Genomic DNA, 21,755 nt, shown 5'->3' with positions numbered 1-21,755 from the left:
CAAGGTGAGGAAAAGGTAGGTATTTAATATCACAACTGGAAGCCAATTTTTAGTTATAAAAGTAATGGAAGAAATCACAAATAATGATTGAAACATTAAACAAGGCATAGGTAGTATATTTTCAGCAGAAATTAACAACATATCCAAATGTTAAATGGCTTAAGTAAGAAATTACATTGTTTTACAGTAATTGTATTTGCTTCATCAAAATATATGAAATACTTAGGCATAAATCTGATCCAAAAATTGTAAAACCAATACAGAAAACTCCAAATTATTGCTGTGAGAAAATAAAGATCTAAATAAATGGAGCAATATATTGCTCTTATGTCAGAATATTCAGTGTTGTTAAGATATCAGTTCTCTTCATATTGACCTCTAAATTCAATACAATCCCAATCAAAATACCAAAATTATTTTTTGGTAGGAATTGACAAGATGGTTCTAAAATCACTATGGAAATGCAAAAACACTTTGCAAAGAACAAAGTTTGCAGAGAAACGCTATCTGATTTCAGTACTGTAAGTCCACAGTAAGACTATATGGTATTGGGTTTAATATAGACATAAAGAAAATAGAACCAAATAAAGACCCACTTATACATGGACAACTGATTTTGGATGGAGGTACAAGGCAACTAAATGGAGAAAGGATAGTTTTTTCAATATATAGTGTTGGAACAATTAGATATCCATATGCAAAAAAAAAAGGAAACAAAAAATAACTTCAATTAATATTTTGCACCAACTATAAAATTAATTAAAAATGGATTGTAGACTTAAGTGTAAATCCTAAATCCATAGAACTTACAGAAGAAAATATGGGGATAAACCTTTAGAGACTTCCAGTTTCAGCTCCCACGTGTAAAGAACTTGGAAGTCAACACTCTCTTCCTTACTACAGGAAAAGCTGTATAAACTGAATATTAAGGATTTTTCTTTGACTCATCAGAGAACTGGAATTTCAGGGTAAATTGCAACCCCAAAATCTGGAGAGACAGGCACATCCCAAGTGTTACAGCTGCGATCTGCTTAACTGGGCAGAAGCCACCAGTGTCAAACTGGTAGGAATACTAATGAATTACTCAAGGCTGAGTGTGAACGAATGTCAGAGTAAGAAACTCCTGGGGGCTGCAGTCTTAGGGGAAGCCTTTACATTTTTGTGGGCTTTCCACCCAGGAATTCTACCAGGTTCCCATGGTAAAGCTTTGGAAATGATCTTCTCATGGCTCTATCAGTCCGCTCTAACTGAAACTTTATATAACCCCAGGACTTTGTCTTCTTAAAAGCCATTCCTTGACATGAATAAAAGTTACTCCCTTTGCTGGGATAATCCTCTGTAGCTGCTTATGAGAGCTTTTAGATTATTTTCAGAAATCACTGTCACCCACCCCAGCACTCCCTTCTGCTGTCCCAAAGAATCCTCCTTTTGAGATTGCTCTTCAAGTTCTCACCACCTGGGAGCATTAGGTATATTCTTTTATTTAAAATGTTTTTGTCTTCTTTGGTAACTGTAGCAGAAACAAGAAAAGCCTAATCCATGACTTATATAGGCCAATAATGAAGGACCAGAGAAAATTTGGAATGTTCTGTGGTTGACTGTGTAGATCAGCTACCTCAGAGTTTAAATGGGGCCTTCCCAATACTTGAGATGATGTGTGTAACCAAGATTTAAACATAATCTGGAGAAAGAAGTTGAAGGAATGACAAACTGAATAAGGTTAAATGTCTGCCACCACCAACCCCAATAGAATGGACTTACAGTTAGAATTAAGTTGTGGAACAATAGTGATTCTTGGTTTTGGGGATCTCAAATTGTGAACTGAGATTTACATTCCCTAGGATACTCTCCTTGGGAAAAAACAATACTGTTCACTGAAAGCTTGGAAGGAGATAGTCTTGGCACCATGGTGTTGAAAGAACCCTAGATGAACTAGGACTTTTTAGCATTAGTGGGTGGTTGCCAAAAGAGAAAATGAGGTTGACCACTGATGCCCCTGAAGAAAAACATTTATGACTCAGGGAAAATGTAAGATTTCCAGATCACTCCTTCCCTATCTTCTGATAAGTACCTTCTTATTCAGCCTCTGCTTCTGGTAGGAAAAAAAAAAGTTGTTTTAGTGATAGGAGGGTGTTATTCTTAGAGAATATTGTGAAAAATGATTATCTTTGTGAAAATATATCTTTTTGAGTCAAGCTTGAATTATCTTCTGCCAATAGGTATTATAAGATGAGTAAAATTTCTTTAAAAGTCTATGAAACAGAGTATGTTCTATTTCTTCAACATTGCATGAGACTGCAGGGAAGTGTCCTGTCAAGCTAATAGAGGATATTTCCCAACTCACCAAAGACAAGTTTGTGCCATAAGCAGTCACTGCTTATGCCAAGTGACCTTCAGAGCAGTCTCCATGAATAAGAGATTTAGGCCAGAATTCATAGGATGCATACATATCCTGGGAACATCAATTTTCCCTGTATGGAGAGTGTAATTTAGAAGGTATAAAAATGAACTATTTGGATCTGGCTACCACCTGCAGGTCCTTGTAAACCCAACATAGACTGTTGAGTTGGAGATGATAGAAGATGGGGAGAATGTGTTTGTAGACCAAGAAAATAGTTTGAAGGAGGTATAAGAGAGAAGTAACCAAATAGGCAACCAAGAGTAGTCTTCTGTCTTGCCCAGATCCCTATTTCTCAAATGCCAGTGTCCACAGGTGCTGGGCACCTGCTTAATGATGATTATTGCGAATTCATCCAGGCCACTGATCCTGATCCAATGTCTGTCTTAATCTAGGTGTAAAAAGCTCAGGATCTTTGTTTCCAGAACTCAGCATAGAGGTAAATCACAAATCCAACAACAAAGGGAGAGCCCAGGGTGTGTGTCAAAGTAGGCAAGCAGTGTCATCGCTTAATTCACCTTAGTTCACATTTAGAAGAGTCCCCCTCTCTCAGTATTTCCCTGCCGAGTGTCACATCCTGGCCCCAGAAAACCCCCAAAGGTACAGAGACTGAGACAGCAGCCCTGGTTTTCCCCAAGATACAGCTGATGCTTGGGTCTGAAGCCAGGCACAGGTTTGTAATATGAATCAGAATATCAGAAAAAGCTTTGCAGGTGAGATAAGAATAACTTGTAATTAGCACATTTCCCATTTAGGAGCATTATTTGCATACAAAGTGGCTTTTATAATTGCTTGGGAATCATTTGTTGACCTTTAATCTTCAGCAGGCTAAACATTTTCTGTGTTTATACAATAATTTTCTCTACAAACGCTTCCTTTAGATCTTGCTTGGGAAAGCAGGAAATCAAACTACAAAAGTTTGCAAATGCCTTTTTGGGGGGGCAGACAAATAAATGAATGTTGACACTTAGTGTTGAAAGTGACAGACCTCAAGGGGCACAGGTTTCCAAATGCTGTTTTAGACTACTTGTGTTAGGCATTTAAAATACAGTTTCCTTGCTTTCCTAGGCTGAATGAAACAGAACCCCTACATGGGTGTAATAGTCTGCATTTTTAACAGTTGTCCCAGATTATCGGTGTAAGCAGTTGGGTTTGAGAATCATTTCAGGTCGCTCTCTTTGGAATTTCTGCCACTGAATCAATGACCAAGTTGGTCAACTGGTTTAACTCCATTTGTGATAAAGATGGGCCATGCTAAGGTCATAAAATACCCCAGAATCCACCTCTTCCTTCCCCTTGCCTCCATCTCAGGGAGAACAAGACATCTTCTTGCCAATTCCATGATAAAAGGAAGTCCACCCTGCCAGCTTGTCTGGTATAAAGCATCTGGACAGGGTCTACACTTTCACACAAAGCTAAAGATATTCCTTAATTCATCAACTAAAAGCAAAGGTATTGTTGTTATTCAAGTTTTATAGATGTAAACATGAACAGAGAAGTGGTAAGTAATCTGTCTAAGGCTTCATAGCTAAGAACTGCAGGGGCAAGGTTACAAACCAAGTCCATTCTCTGCACTCCATGTAGCATTTTTTTTTTAGAAGGGGAAGGCTTCATGTTTCCCTTCTTCCAGGTAGGGCATTGTGGCTTTCATTCACATGATTCAGAAGGCTTACAGTTCAACGGGGAGCCAGGAGGGCAACTGTCTTCTCCCAACTGACAGCCACTTCTGTCTCTGCTGAGCCTCCATTTCCCTGGCTTCTTTCTCTTTCCAAGGCACATTCTAAGCCAGATTCTTACCTGATTCCAGTCCTCTCCTCCAGTAGACTATGCTCCCCACTGTCTTCGATTCTATGAAGGCTAAGAGAGGTGAGGAAGCTGCAGAAGAAAACTTTGAAGCTCGTAGAGCTTGGTTAATGAGGTTTATGAAAAAAAAAAATCTTCATATCATCAAAGTGCAAAGTGAAACAGCAACTGATGATGTAGAAGCTGCAGCAAGTTACCCAGGAGGTCTACCTAAATTAATTCATGAAGGTGCCTATACTATTTTCAATATGATGAAAGTTGTATATTGGAAGAAGATGCCACCTCGGATTTTCATGACGAGAGAGAAGTCAATGCTTGGCTCCAGAGCTTCAAAGGACAATCTGACTCTCTTGTTGCAGGCTAATACAGCTACATGGTGACCTTAAATTTAAGCTGGTACTGATTTAAACATTATGACAAATTTACTTTACTTGTGCTGTATAAATGGAACACAACCTGGATGACAGCACCTCTGTTTACAACATTGTTTACTGAATATTTTAAGCCCACTGTTGAAACCTACTGCTCAGAAAAATTAAAAAATTTTTTTTTGAAATATCACTGCTCATTAGCAATGTGCCTGGCCACCCAAGAGATCTGATGGACAACAAGATTAATGTTATTTTTATGCTTGCTGACAACATTCATTCTGAATGGTCAAGCAATAATTTTGACTTTCAAGTTTTATTATTTAAGAGATACATTTTGTAAGGCTATAGCTGCAATTGGCACTGATTCCTCTGATGAATCTAGGCAGAGGAAATTGAAAACCTCCTGGAAAGCATTCACCATTCTATGGATGCTGTGGAGACCATTTGTGATTCATGGGAAGAGGTCAAAATTGCCACATTAACAGGATTTTGGAAGAAGTTGATTCCAGCCCTCATGGATGACTTTGAAGGGTTTAAGGCTTTGGTGGAGGAAGTAACTGCCTATGTGGTAGTAATAGCAAGAAAACTACAATTTCAAGTGGAGGCTGAAGAGATGACTGAATTGCTGCAATCTCATGATATAATTTTAATGGTTGAGGGTGGTTCTTATGGATGAGAAAAGAAGGTGGTGTCTTGACATGGAATCAACTCCTAATAAAGATTCTTTGTTGAAATGACCACAAAGAGTTTAGAATCTTACATAAACTTAGTTTATAAAGCAGTGGCAGGGTTTGAGAGGATTAACCCCAATTTTGAAAGAAGTTCTGTTTTAAAATGCTATCAAACAGCATCACATACTATATGTTCATGTAAGAAAAAAATCAATAAATGAGGTAACCTTCATTGTTGTCTTATTTTAAGAAATTGCTACAGCCTTCAGTAACCACCACCATGATCAGTTAGCAGCCATCAACATGGAGGCAGGATCGTACACCAGCAAAAAAGATTACAATTTGCTGAAAGTTTAGATAATAGTTTGCATTTTTTAACAATAAAGTATTTTTAAATTAAGGAGTATGCATTATTTTTTATACATAATGCTACTGCATAGTTAATAGACTACTGTATATTATAAACATAACTTTCATATGCATTAGGAAACTAAACAATTCATTTGACTCACCTTATTGCAGTATTCATTTTATTGCAGTGGTCTGGAACCAAACCTGCAATATCTCTGCAATGTGCCTGTACCACAATTTGTTTATCTGTTTTCCTATTGATAGCCATATGAGCTGTTTCAAGTCTTTAGCTATTACCAATAAAGCTGCTTTGAGCATCCACGTACAAATATTTGTGTAAACATATGCTTTTATTTCCCTTGGGTAAAATACTTATGATTGGAATGGCTGGATCACATAGTAGGTGTTTAACTTTATGAAAAAGCACTAAAATCTTTAAAAATGCTTGTATCATTAAATCTCCATAGGAATGTACATAACTTCCAGTTCCTCCACGTCTTTGTCAACACTGGATATGATCAGCCTTTTAAATTTTAGCCTTTATAAGTGTACAATGTGGTATCTTAGTGTGGTTTTATTTTTCTTTCCCTAATGAGTATCTTTTCATGTGATTATTAAAAAATGTTTTTATCTTCTTTGATCAAGTATCTGTTGAAATCTTTTGTTCACATTTCTACTGGGTTGCTTGTTTTCTTATTATTACATTTTGAGAATTCCTTATATATTCTGGATACAAGTCCTTTATCAAATATATGTAATTTGTTAATATTCTCTCCCTGTGACTTGCCTTTTCATTTTCTTGTTAATATCTTTTGAAGAGCAGCATTTTTGATTTGAGAAAGTCCAGTTTATCAATTTCTTTCTTTTTTTGTGGATTATAGTTTTGGTGTCATCTAAAAAAATCTTTGCTTAATCCAGAAATGCAAAATCTTTCTTTACTTTTCTTCTAGAAGTTTTATTCTTTTAGAATTTACATTTAGTCTGTGATCTGTTTTGAATTAGTATCTGCGTATGGTGTATATATCCAAGGTCACTTTTGGCATGTGCATATTTAATTATTCCAGGACCTTTTGTAGGAAAGATTGGATTTCTGCACTAAATTTTGCACCTTTGTAGAAAATAGATTCTCCATATATGTAGTGATCTGTTTCTGAACTCTCTGTTCCATTCATTGGTATATTTGTCTATTTTTATGCCAATGCCACACTGTTTTAATTACTATAGATTTATAGTAAGCCTTGAAGTCAGATAGTGCTAGTTATCCAGCTTTGCTCTTCTTCAAAGTTGTTTTTGTTTTTTTAGGTCCTCTGCGTTTCCATATGAATTTTAAAATCAAATTGTGAATTTCTACAAAAAAAGGCCTACTCATTTTTCTTGGAATTGCATTGAATCTATAGATGAATTTGAGAAAATTGACATCTTGGGAATATTATCTTATACCCCATGACCACATTTATTTAGGCATTCTTCAATTTCTCTCAGTAATTTGTAGTTTTCATTGTGTAAGTTTCTCAAATATTTTGTCAGATGTTCCTCTCAATATTACAAATATATATATATATTTGTATATATTATTTGAGAGAGAGAGAAAGAGAGAGAGAGGAGAGCATGCACATATATGTGTGAGCTGGGGAGAGAGAGAAAATCTGAAGCAGTCTCCACAATGACACGGGGCTCAATCCTAGAACCCTGGGATTATGATCTGAGCCAAAACCAAGAGTCACACAGTTAACCAACTGAGCCACCTTAGTGCCTCAAAGTCACTTTTTTAAATAGTATTTTAAGTTTTTTTTTGTTTTAATTTGCAATTTCAGTCTTCTTCCTATTGAAACTGGGGATGGAAGGAGGGGATTGCAGCTTATTGAGTGGGAAGCCATCTGTGGCCTCTCAGCCCTGAAGGGACATGTCTAATTGCAACATTTCATTTTGAGTTGGGGCTTTGGCCTTACACACAATTCAAGACAACAAGAAAAGCTCCAAAAACATATCTGTTTTTGTATAGAAGTTACTAAGAAAGAGATATTGTATAGAAGTTACTAAGAAAGAGATATTATCAAATATTCCAAAGAACTCCTTACTGATCAGAAGGTCACTAAAATGGTTGAAGCAGTTACTGAATGGTAAGAGAATAAAAAATTCTTATCTGGGATATAGGAAAAGTAATTTCTGTATTAGAATCATAAATTCAATATATTCAGTCATATGCAACATTTAAAAAATGAATTAAAATGGGATAGAATATCATAGAATAGGAGAGGATAAGACCAGACCTATAGTATCAACAGAATCACATATAGTAGTTAGAATTTTCTACAACTCTTGTTTAATTCTCATTTTCTTCCTCTCTCATTCAATCACATGTATGCGCTCTGCTGCAATGTAAAATGGAATTCTTATTGTAGATCGCAGTTGAAGAATTTTGAAGCTCCTGAGCTAAAGGACTTCATCTCTGTGAGGCTCTGATTCTCTGAAGTAGCAGTAAGGGAAGATTCACAGCTATTGTTGATGACCCTTTAGATACTCCATGAAAGTCCAAATCTGCTTTGAGTTTGCCAACCTTAAGGTAATATTGAGAAATACTTCTTAAACAGACTGCTACCTTTGTAGTACAATGGGGAAGCACGACTATAGACAATTTGAGAGTGGTCTTTGCCCCTTCTTACTCCACCAACTCCAAGACTTTGAAGGAGGCCTGATCCAGAAGAGTGGAACTAGTGTCTTCTCTCAACAAAGGAGGACTTGGACCTATTTGACTTGCCATGAAGCAGTCGAACAACATAGAGCTAATTCTCCGGTGCCTGGTAGTTGTCAGCACTATTCTCAAACTGTGTTTCAGTCCCTGAAACAAGGGGCTGCTTTCAGGGGCTTCTCTTGTTTACTTGGCAAACAGAACAAATATCCCTGAAATAACTCAGGCCAAGACAACTTGTAAATAACTGTTAAGTTGCGTGTAACACTAAGTACAAAAGGAGTTTAAAGACTACAGGAAAGTAATGAGCAAATGGAGAAGCTTTCTCTAAGGTGGACTTGGGCAAATCATGAAGGATGGAAAATTCAGGGTTATAAAGAGGTCAGGGTGAGGACCAATATGGTCAGGAGAGTCATCAGGGAAGAGGTTCATGTTTACGTTTGTGACAATCCTGTGGGTCCTGTCGTCCAACCCTTCTCAGCAGTGACTCAGCAAATTGATTTCAGAGGTAGCCTCTGGGCACTTACATCCCGCTGATGGGTTTATAATGAAAATGCTGACGCACTGCTAAGTTGCACTGGGACCGTTGAGCAGCACTACAGAATTGAGTGCGTCATTTCCCCCTGAACAATGCATCTCATTCATTGCTTGAAGTGTGACCATTCATGTTGAAAATGAAATTCCACAGAGTGATCTGCTTGAGGAAATTATTCAGACTACTCACTTAGAGATCTTGCTATCTTTTGTGGTCCTCAATTAAGGCTTACAAGAACCACTCCAGGGTAAATTGGTGCCAATCTAAGCTTTGAGAATAGAAGAAAAAGTGGTGAAAGCCTAGACTTTTATGAACTTTCAAAAGTCATCTCTGAGGACCCCAGGGGGCAGTGAACATTGATTATAACCAGAACACCTAGAATATTGGTGTAAAGGGAAAAAGTATGGACTTGGAATTAGGAGACCTTGGTGCTAGTTCTGATTCTTCCTGTAGCCACCTGGCTGCTTTTTGGTAATTTAGAAATACATACATTATTAGACATAGAAGGAATAACCTAGCCTAATTTTTTTTAATGGAAAAGCATAAGACATACAAAAAAAAAAAACACCTCATAATACCTGGATTTCCATCACCTCCAATTAATAAGCCTGAATATTTTGTTTACTTTTCTCTCACTCAATATTCAACCACTATTATGAGTTTGATTTATTCTTTCAGTCTATTTAAAACATTCTATAGAGTTGATTACATATAATTTATTAGGTCTTTAAAGTTTTTACATACTAGGCATCAATGCTATGCATAAAGTATTCTAAAAATTATATTATAAATTATTATGAGTTTGATTTATTCTTTCAGTCTATTTAAAACATTCTATAGAGTTGATTATATATAATTTATTAGGGATTTAAAATTTTTACATTCTAGGCATCAATGCTATGTATAAAGTATTATTCTAAAAATTGCTGCTCTCTATATATTTGGATTTATTTCTACTATCTTATTTTGTGTGTTCTCTTTATGTTACTTTTTCTTTACTTCTTTTTCCCTCTTCATTAGTAGTCTTTTTTGGGTTGATATAATTTTCTATCTTTTGTTCTTTTCTTCCTCATAGTGGTTTGTAAATTATGCATTTTATTTTTGTTCTTTTAGTGGTTGCCCTCAAATTTTCAATATACATATTCCGTTACTAATTTTCTAACAAAGTGTATAAAGAACCTTAGTATATGTCATACTCCTTAGGATCTCCTCACTCTGAATTTTCATGCTATTGTTGTCTAGAATTTTAATTCTAACATGTTTTAAACACAAAAGAAGCATATTTTCTTTTTTTGTTTATAGTAAATAGGTATTTTTATTACTATGTCCAGTTTCTTTGCTCAATAATTTTCTTGAATCCCACTCCTCACTTCTGAATTTTTCTTTTTGATGAATATATCCTTTAGTAGTTCTTGCAGTAAGAATCTGATAGTAATAAACAGTCTTTAAAAGTCTGAAGATATCTTCATTTACATTGATTCTTGAAGGCATAACATTCTACACTTACAATTATTTTCCCATAGCATTTTGAACAAATTCTTTTATTAGTGAAAAAATAAGATTGGTCAACCAGGTAACTCTTCTTTTTAGGTAATTTGTCTCCTCTGGTGGGTTTTACAGTCTTCCATCCATTGCAGTGTCTATGTGTGGATGTATTTTTACTTGTCTTGCTAGGTAAACTATGGGTTTCCTCAATTCGAAGACTCTTACCTTTCTAATCCTAGAAAATTTCAGCCATTACCTAACTCCTTTTGACCCTTTCTCTCATTCTTTGTATATTTTTTCTTCTGAATTTCTTATTAGACATGTTGGTATTTCATAGCCGTGAAGTCAATTTCTTTCATTTTTTTTCTGTCACTATGTCTGTTTTCATCCTGGGAAATTTTCTCAATTCCAGCTTTCACTTCACTATTTCTTTGGTTGTGTTAGCCTAATACTTAACACACTATCGAGTTTCCCAATCCTCTGTTATTTCTTTGAGAATTTCAAAGAAACTGACTTTTAAACATCTTTTTAGATTTTTTTCAATTATTTCTATTTCCTTGAGTGAAAATTCTCCCATTTTTTTGGTTTCACTCATCTCTTGGGGAGTTACTCCCAATGCCTCTTTCCTAGAAGGTCATTTCATGATTGCTTTAGCCCATGCCTCTTGGTGTCTGGATACAGGCAACCTTCTTTTAGCAGTTCAGCAATACTCTCAGTGCCCATGCCTATGATAGCCTGGTAAGCAGGTTCATGTGACAATCTTGGCTTGGTATTAGGCTCTGAAGACCATGTTTCTAGAGGCCACCTGGGCAGACAAGAGAAGATATTTGAATCTCTGTGGCACATAGTCTGAGCCCAGTTTGGAGCCCACACATTCCCATCTGGTCCCATCTGGACCATACATACACAGATAGTCACATACCCTTTGTGACCATTGGGGCTGTTCATACCATAATTTTCATTCCTTTTTGGTCCTTGAATTTTTATTCATAATATTTAGTGCATTTATATATTTATTTTAAAATAAATGTATTATATTCTATGTGTTTGGATCGGAGGAGGGATTGTATTTTACATGAACTTTCCTCTGTCATGAAATTACCCTTCATTTTTCAGATAGGGAAACTGAACCTCAGAAAAGTGAGACCACTTATCCAAGCTACAACCTAATTATTGCCAATATGGATATCAGGAAGCACTTCTCTACCTTAAATGCATTGTATATTTTCCCTTTGGCTCAAGATTCTTGATGTTTACAATGGAGACATTAGTGTCTACCTTGCCTTTTTAAATTCGTTATTGTAGGAATTGACATTGCAAATAAATGTGAAAGTATTTTAAACACAAAAATTATAGCCTCCTATTGGTGTTATCATTTTTAAAGTTTTATTGTGATGGAGATTTTAAATTATGTCATATTTACTTTCCTTGCCAAGAAATCCTCATTTTTCCACTATGGAATTCCCTTTTTTTCACATACGACTTCTGCCTTTAAAATCATTTTGGTATTAAATAAAAGAAGACCTCCTGGATAAAGGGGATCTACTAGGGTCAACTCACAGAGAATAAAAAATAAATTTTATTTTCACACATTCAACAAACATTTGTTGAAAGCCAGTATACCATACACTTAAGCTTTGCCTGGGATATAGTAAATAAATTACATTTTTAAAGGAAACAGCCTTTTTATTCTAGAATAGTTTTAGATTTATTAAAAAAAAATTAAAGCTAGAAATCCCATATGCCCATGCTTTTCTCCCTACATTGACATCATATATGTGTATGGTACATTTATCACAATTTGTGAACTGATATTGATATATTATTATACTTTTATCCAGATTTCCTTGGTTTTTATTTATTTTTTTCTTCTAGGATCCCACACAGGATACCACATTACGTTTAGTTATGTCTTCTTAGCCTCTTCTGGCCTGTGACAGAAGGTCACACTTCCATTTTTGGATGACCTTGATACTTTTGAAGGCTAATGGTCAGTTATTTTGTAGAGCGTCCTTAAATTGGGATTTGTTTAATGTTTTCCTCATGATTAGAGTGGGGTCATGTCTCTCTGGGGGTAAGACCACAGGGCTAATGTGGCATTCTCATCACTTCATATCAAGGGTACATGCTATCAAGATGAGATCATTTTTATTATTTGAGGTTTTTGTAAGGTTTGTCAACTAGAAAGTTAACTCTTTTTCCCTTGTCCATATTGTATGGAATCTCTTTGGAAGGAAGTCACTTTAATAAGCAGCCTGCACTGAAGAGAGTGGGAAGTTATGTTTAACTTTCTTGAGAGCTGGTTATCCACATAAGTTATTTGAAACTGTTCTGCATGAGATATTTGTCTGTTTTCCCCCATTTATTTATTTAATCATTTACTATATCAGTATGTACTTGAAGGAGTTCAGGAGATGTTACTTCAAAATATGTCACTTTAGCATATTGATTTTTTTTGAGTTGAAGGCATTGAGAAATAGCAGATACAAGAGAATTCTCTGACTTTCCCTTTTCTACGTAAAACCAGGTTCTAAAATTTCCCATGAAAAGATGGCCTCTTTGTATCAGCCACAGGAAGAACATTCTTTTCACCAGAGACTGTAATCGTTTCCAAAATAGACCTGTATGAACAAACCTACTAAAATAATCCTTATCTTCCATTAATTTCTCCTATTTCTTGGTCACTGTCTGAAAATTTACTACCACTATTTTAAATATGTGTGTCTTGTCGTATCCCCACAATTTATTATTGTTTGTTTAAAAAAAAAAAAAAACCAACTATATAAGCTTTTGAGCCTAACACCATTATTTTCCTTCTGAAGATTCCTGTGTACATGTAAAAATATTATATAAAATTTGTATCCTTCTTCCTGTTAATGTCTTTTGTTGGTTTAACTCAGCTACAGACCCTAGGAGAGTAGGAGGAAGCTTCTCCTCCCCTAAAGATGCATGAGTATTTATTTCGCTACTTTATATATTTTGTTGTGCAAATTGTTCCAGCTTTGTCCATTGAAGGCTTTGCTTCTCTTTGTGTTCTTTTCACATTCTCACCATCTGTGTGTGTCTGTGTATTTAAACTCTTACTTTTTGGTGATGCAAGATTCTCTAAGCTTATCTTACATATTTCCTGCCCTAGTCTCAGAATCAGCCATTTCTCCAAGGAGCCCTGGTTCCTTTTACTAAGGAGGTTATTAAATAAAAGGAAATGTTACATTGAATCCAACATGACGAGACATTGTTTTCTTTATTTATCCCCACTTATAAAATATTTGGTACTTGTTTTCCTGTAAGCCTCATGGGAATGCTGAGAGCAGAGTGAATGGCCTCACAAAACCATTAGATTTCTTTGAAAGGGAAGACTTTCAAAAGAGGAATGTACAACTCTTAGAGGAAATTAGGAAAACTCCTTCAAAGATAACTGAGAACTTCACTCTCAATTGCCGGTTGAGACCCTACATCTCTTCTAAACACGGGTCTCATATTAATTTATCAAATGGAAATGCCTTAAATGCAAGAGCAAATTAACTTGGAAATATACTAAATTTCAAGGAACAGGATCCACTTTCTTTACTCAGAACTGAGATAGTACCTCAGCAGTTATTAATAAGCTATTGTGCTGCTTTAAACAAAGAACGTAGAATGTTTATTATTGCAGTGTATCTTTTTATGTGTGCCAAACCCCAAAGCCTAGTTTTATTTGTAAGGTTCCCCAACAGAGTGGTTGCTATAGATGTAAGAAAAGCCCAAAGGGCAGTATGCTGAGCCTTTGGAAAAACAGTTGCATTTCCCAAAGCAAGGGATAGATATTGAGGCTTAAAGGGAGTTGATCCTTAGGATAAAGTCATAGCTAATGTAAGGGTTTCAGAATAAAATCTAAGATTTCAGGGAAATCTAGGGACCAATTATGTGATGTTCAAAGGAAACCGTGAATATGAGTGAGCCTTAGTTTTTACCCTATGCTTAAGGCAAATATGTGCAAATCATTCTGCTTAAGGTTGGGGAATAAAAGACTATTTTTGTTTCTTTTTGTGATAATGATAATGAAGGAGAAGAATGAAATGAAGATGAAAGCTGACATTCTAGGCACCTGAGTTTAAAATTGCTTTGGTTCAGTAATAACCACAGGGATGGAATTTGACTTTGGTTTGGTCCTCTTTCAGAGAGAAAGGGACAAGATCCTATATGAAGCATTTCTCATGACCTTTTCTCTGAATCTGCCTCTCTGAATTTCATGCTAAAGTTTTCTCATGTACCAACCTTCAAGACAGTCAATTTGTTTCTCAAATGGAGTTTTCCATCCTGGGAAGGCCAGGTGTACGAGCCCTCCTTATCTTCAATCAGCTCAAAGACAAAAATGTCTTATGAATATAAGATTTGTAAAAATTTAACCTCTCAGTAATGTGTAAAGAGAAAAAAAAAGGAGGAAACAATGTGGCAGAGGGGAGACCAAGCAGAACCAGAGTGGCCACAGGAAGTATGATCTTCCAATGGTTCTTGCCAGGGCCTCTGAGATGGGTTGTCTGGCTACTTAATGAGAAGCAAATTCTCCAATGGGAGAAATACCTGATCCTCACGTAACACTTGGCCACTGAAGGGGAACGGGATGCTAATGAAAGCAGTTCAAGGGGAGGCACTTCAAAAGCAAATCTCGTAGATTTGCCAAACCCACTTTAGTGCTCAGTTGCTGATAAAGAATAAGGAAGGACTGAGTGAGCCAACGTAGCAAACACCTGGACATATATGTGTCCCCCATGTCAGCTGCCTTCTTTACCTTGACCACCTGAGAAGGATCCCAAATTCTTACTCAGAGTTGTCTCTTTGGTGACTTTGGCTACTCTTCTCAAAACTGTCATTTCAAGGCTCAGGAGGAACTGCAGGGTAAGACATAGCTTTCTCTAATTTTGTGCCCTCTTACTAACATTTGGAAATTTGTTTCTTACCTGTTCATGGAGGAAATTATTGGCTTCTAAGTTTCTTTTCTCTTTTTTCTCCATCCACCAAAAACGTGGTGGATGTGTGTGTTTGTATAACGTGTGTGTGTTTTTCCCATTATTAAAAGATTTGAGGTGCTTGTTAGCCATTAGTATGGATGATTTGAAAGCCTTTTGAGGATAGGATCCTATTTCAATGGCATGGAATGATATAGCTGTTATTTCTCATAGAGCATCTTCCAATTAGTTTACTTTCAACCCCCCTCCATGCCTCCGACTCCAACCCCAATTTAGATTACAGTGTTAAAAAGATCATCATAAAATGTAGCCTTGTACAAGGAGATGATCTAATTATTCAGCCTTGCTGTACCAGCCTAATAAATTATGCAGTTTTGCCTGCAGTATTTCACCTGAGAGAATGAGTGTCAAACACTATAGCACATGAATTCTCCAGCCAGCCTGTGTAGATGCCAGAGCAGTGAGTGTTTAGTGCCACGATCTCAAAGTTGGTTTTACAGAGCTTGAAGAGTGACTGTTAATAATTCATATTTTTTTTGGTTGGAGTTGAGAATATGCATTACCCTGAAGGGACTCGTATGCACATAGAATATCCTATATGTGATAATTGTTGTATATTTAATAATTTTCGAACAAAGGGCATGCTGTCACTTAATTATGTGTATATTATTCCACAGTGGTAATCAAGGAGCTAAAGGGAATCCACCAAGAGTTCAAACAAGTTTTTTGAGATGGATGAATATCAGCCTCTTGAGGCTCCTTTTAGTAGAACAAGAGGACATATTTACAAATCCATCTGTGCACATGGGAGGAAGTCCCAAAAGCCATTCCAACTATTCAGGCTCACTGAATGGTTATTAAATGGAACCCTTCTAGTCTACCTGATGATTTGCTCCACCATTACCGTAGTTTGATTACTGAACTGAAGTATGTGGCTCCCTGTTAACTGTGAAAACTTCCGACTAGTCTAATGGAGAGTTAGGGTTTGTTGACTTTTGAGAACGTTGTATGGTGGGGTATCTAGGTTCTGCGTAAGTGTGGATTTAAAGGCAATTATGGTAAGTGTGTTCTTCTTTTGTCTTATCAATAACACTCTTGAGAATAAAATAGATATTGGAAACTTATTATGGCTAAAAATCTCAATACCAATTGACCTTAACAATAAAAAAAAAATACAGTTAACAAATCATTGCCTTATATGAAGTTTAACTGGTTAATGTCAAAGGAAATTTTACTAGTTGTGTAAGCCATGATTTTATATCAGGTAGCTATATTTAATCAAAGCATTTTTGTGAATTGAAAGCAATTTCCAATTTTTAAACCTCTTTTTGTGGTTAAAAAAAATCCCTTTCCAGGTAAGGTACCTACCCAATTGCTTGCCAGAATGTATAAATTTCGCATGAAGAGAGAATGCTATGAGGTAAGGAGGAATGGGAAGTAGGGGGTAGTTTGCTGGGAGGAGATACCTGTCTTTGAAAGTAGCTCTTTTGGCTCTGCTCAGAATACCTAGATAGGAGATGTAGGTGTTGAGGCATAGTTGTAGACCTGACCATGATATGGAACTAGCTGAGAACTGGAGCCTACCATTTGGTGTTGAGCATGGAAACCATTGTCCCAATGTCCTTTCCTGTAACATCCCAGCATCCTAGCAACAGTACAGCAGGCTCTCGACCTTCCCCCCGCAGCACCAGTCCATCAGCATAGAGGGCCAGAGATCAGCATTACCATTCATCTGCTGATGGATGGTATCCTCAGATCAGCAGGCCAAGGGTGGTTTAGGTGTCATGTGCACAGGTTGCATGAACTTTGAGCCAGTGAATGTGAAGAACAAGATGGGATGTTCTTTTATCACTTACCTGACAAAGGATTTTTAATGACTTCATGCAGAAATTCCAAATCATTTTATTTATTTATTTACTTAAAAAATATTTTTCCTCTTAAGTTTATTTCTTTATCTTAAGAGAAAGAGAACGCGTGCGTGAGTCGCGGAGGGGCAGAGAATCCCAAGCAGGCTCTGCACTGACAGCGTGCAGAACCCAATGCAGGGCTCAAATCCATGTAACATGAGATCATGACTGGAGTCTAAATCAAGAGTTGGATGATTAACCAACTGAACCACCAGGGTATCTGCAGACTCTTAGCAGTAGAGAACAACCTAATGGTTACCAGAGAGAGGGATGGGTGAAACGGGTTATAGGAATTAAAGAGTGTACTTGTGATGAGCGGCAAGTGATGTATACAATTGTTGAATCAGTATATTGTACACCTGAAACTAATATAATACTATGTTAATTATACTTGATTTTTTGGTAAAGGTTGAATAAATAAAATAGAAGGACAAAGGAGGCAACTTAAAGGAGCTCCCATTGTTCACTTGAACCAAATCATTTTATTACAGATTAACTCTAAATTATCTGGGGATAGAAGGACCAGAAATAGCTGACATCAGCATTTGTTGAACAGAATTATGTAGTGAGGACTTTTGGGGGTTAAACACAGAAGCAAGAAAAGGGCTGTTGCCTTTCTGGTGCTTATGAGCCCTTGATAGAAAAAGAGATTGAGTAAATGCAATTCTGAGACATATGACTCGACTTCATGTGTGCATTGAAGCTAATATCCTGTCACTAGAAAACAAATTTGGTGAGTTTAGAGATCTTTTCAGTCTTTCACATATTAAAAACATGAAGATCTGGGGGAACATGGAACATGTCAGAGAGCAAGGCCTTCTAGAGAAGATCACTGGCTGGACCCCTTCTGGAATCCTTTCATTCTTTTATTTCACATGTGTGAATCCCTGGGATCTCAGCAAAGGGATCTGCCACAGAGCCCCTCTGCTCCAGTCCAAGAAGTCAGAGCATGAGAAGAAAGGGGGGCTCCCAAAGGGAGAAGAGAATGGGATGTAGAACAGTAGTTCAAATCACAGGTTCTGATTTAGAGTTCTTGAAGCAGAAGGATCTCCATTAGAGCCTGAGATGGAAAGATGATATGGAGAGGCTGGTGGGGACAGGCAGGCCATGGACATAGAGAAGTAGCGTGTACCTTTTCATCTGTATATATGAGATAGTGGTCACTCAGAGCAGATTTGATCTTTTTTTTTTAATTTTTGAAGTTTATTTATTTATTTTGAGAGAGACAGTGTGAGTGGGAGAGGGGCAGAGAGACAGGAAGAGAGAGAGAGAGAGAGAGAGAGAGAGAGAGAGAGAGAATGAATCCCAAGCAGTCTCCTTGTTGCTAGCACAGAGCCCTACTCGGGGCTTGAACACATGAAACTGTGAGATCATGACCTGAGCTGAAACCAAGAGAGTCATATGCTTAACTGAATGAGCCACCCAGGCACCCCCAGACTTGATCTTTATATTGAAATTTAGAAGATAATTTTTCTAAAAGACCAGTTGGGGATGAGGTCAGGTTTTGACTGTACCTCCCAAATATTCCATGCAGCCCTTGTGTAGCTCAAGTTAGCCACTGAAGAACACACTTTCCTGAGAGGCTACATGACATGAGGGCCCTGGATTAGAAAAATACACACAGACACACACATACACTCAGCTTGAAAAGGAGCTTTGCCTTTAGTCCAAGGCTAGCCTTAATATGCAAGAAGTTGTAAACAGTTTTATTACATTTCATTCCAACTTGAAAATTCTATGATTATATTTATATAGGCCTTTCTTGTTTATAATTCAGTGCCTATAGCAATTTACTTATTATTTCCTAGGGGGTATTACTTTTCTTGACCTTGTATTTTTAAGGAAGGCCAAAATACTGTGCTTTAAAGACAAAATCGTCTGAGAAATTGAGCACCATAAGCAGCTGGTGTGCAGGTGCTGATTCCAGGGTCGTGTGACGCAGGCCTCATGAAGGGGGGTTGCACATACGTTGAGCTAAGGATACCCAGAGGATGCTGAGTGGATTCATTATCAGATCAATAATCTGCAAACTGTGAATATGCAGGAAATCAGAGTCTGTTGGCTTTTCAAGTCATTGTGAAAATAAGGGTCTTTACCTGGACCCTGAGAGTGTTCTGGTCCTGTGAGCCAATAACTCCCATCATATCATAAAAAACGTTATCACCCCTATAGGTTGCAGAATGTCTGGGGGATGCTCTTTAGTAATCAAGTGTCTTGTGTAGTAGATTATGCATTAACTTTATAGTCTGCTCTGGGACCTAATTGGTAAATAATGTACAGTTAGGTACATTTAACCTACGTTTGACTGGAGCCTATCTGAATGCACTGGAGAAAATGGTGAGGCTTTACAAAGTGTTTCATGTAGACTCAGGCAGGGGCGAAGTAAAATATAGTCACTGTGGTCATGTAGCATTTTCTGATGTGAATATTTCTAGACTCTCCCTGGAAGAAAGAAAATAGTAAGAGATGAAGGCATGAAGGAGAGAAAGGAAAGGGAGAAGGGAGGGAAGGGGTCAGAGAGGAACAGAAAGGAAACAAAGGAAGGAAAACCTGATGGTATGTGTCTGAATGGGAGTGGGGGGGAGGGAGTTGAAAGTCCTGGGTTGGATTCAGCATATTTTATTGGGTTACTAACAACAGCTTGAGCAGCAGTCTTCAAACAATAAAGAAAAAAAAATTTAAGAAGTTAACTCTGCTAAATGTAAATATGAACAGAGTTGGAACTAGAACACAGAACAATCATACAGACATAAAAGAATCTCATGTTCCATGATAGAAATTGTTCTAGGGCAGTTGGAAATACCTCTAGTATTGACTAAAACAAACAAGTAAACCCGAGCTGCCCAGAATGTTTCCTTAACAGTAACATTTGCTGAGCCCCTTATAATTTACAAGGCATTTTACAGCAATTACCACAGTTAATTCCCACAATAACCCTGTGAGTTTAAATATTAGACTTCTTATTTTACAGCTGAGGGAAGTGCTGCCCAGGGAGGTTAAGTCACTTTTCCCAGGGTCACTCAAGAGTCATCCATAAAGCCAGAACCCAAAGCTAGATCTTTTGACTATTGATTGTCCTTCTAACTCAGCCTGTCTGCCTTCATATTCATTGATCCCTCTGCAGACAGTTACTTTATAAGGTAGAAATGGAACTACTTGGAGTGTGTCCTTGACACAACCCCATTCCTACAACCAACACAAAAACTCGGGCTTGAAGTCTAAAATTTTTTTTCAAAAGACAGAACTAAAAAATATGTTGCTTTTCCCCCTCAGAAATGCAATTCTTTTAGGTATTTCTAACTTCCTTAATAATAAAGCTTTGTTACCACAGTTAAGCTTAAAAATAACACCACATTAGCTGAGTGTCAGGTCATCAAATGTTATCCTGCTTATGGACATTCCTTTTTCGAGTCATCGAAGGGGGAGGTTGAAGGCAATGCACATGGACAACTGGTCCTGTGAAGGAAGCAGTGATGATCAGGTAACCACCTGTGCTCTCAGAGGAACCCACAATATTGACAAACACACCTGCACATGTGGGCAGAGGGGAGAACACAAAGGTGGTGGAATTAAGAAAGCTTATATCCTGTGTAGGGATCAGAGAGTGAGCTGGTTGATTAAACCAAAGGGCTCATCTTGGAGAGCAGTGCAGAGATCAAAATGCCAGACTGAGAACAGTAGAGTGTCACAGATAGAGGGGTGAGAAAGGCATACTGAAAGTGTCTTTAGGGAAGGCAGATCTGGTAGGAATATAGAGAATTAATCAGATAGGAAAACTTGGGGACCCAAGAGACCTGCTACAAAGATATGGTGGTATTCTGAAGACAGAGAATGAACATAGAAATACCAATAAAAGGCAATTATTATCATTATTATTTATACTTTGATTCCCAGTAAGAAACATTTCCAGAACTCTCTCTGAATTGCTTTGAAATGTTATTTCTTAAAATGGGCTCTGAGAAATACTAGAGCCTCCGCATATTAACAGGTGTTTTAAAAAAACCTGATAAAAATGTACAGAATTTACAAGGAGAACGAATTTTAAAATTTTATAGCAGGATTTATGAAAGGTTTTCGTGTGCATAATGTGTATTTTACATTCTGAAAAGATGATAGAGAATGCCACATTTCCTAAACACATTTGACTAATTAGGATTCTCCTTTCTTTCCCCAGCTAGCCATTTTCCAATATTTGTGGAAATTTCTTGAATCATAGATTAGTTTTGACTAGGAGGTAAAACCAGCCAACCATCCAACCAAAAACAAACCAACCACCTGAATTCTAGTTCACTTATAGACTAATGGTGTGACCTTGGACACCTATGGGCCTCGATTTCCTCACTTGTCTTGCTATCCTAGCTTGGAGTTTAAGAAGATAAAAGACTGTAAGACAGGAGTTGAAACAGTCATTCCTTGAACAATATAGTTGATGGCATGTCCTCCTACTGTGCCAATAACTGATTAGTGGCCACCATGCCCGGTGCTCCTAATAGCTCAGAAAATTATCTGCTAGAGACAAAGTCAAGCTTTGGGTTTCTCCCTTAATTTTAAAAACTTTAGGTATCTCACATGATTTTGTAAGTGTGAATGTGCCAG

The sequence above is a fragment of the Hyaena hyaena genome, unplaced genomic scaffold (assembly GCF_003009895.1).
Source record: "Hyaena hyaena isolate Hyena2069 unplaced genomic scaffold, ASM300989v1 scaffold_33, whole genome shotgun sequence".
Taxonomy (NCBI): Eukaryota; Metazoa; Chordata; class Mammalia; order Carnivora; family Hyaenidae; genus Hyaena; species Hyaena hyaena.
This window is presented reverse-complemented; position numbering follows the sequence as displayed.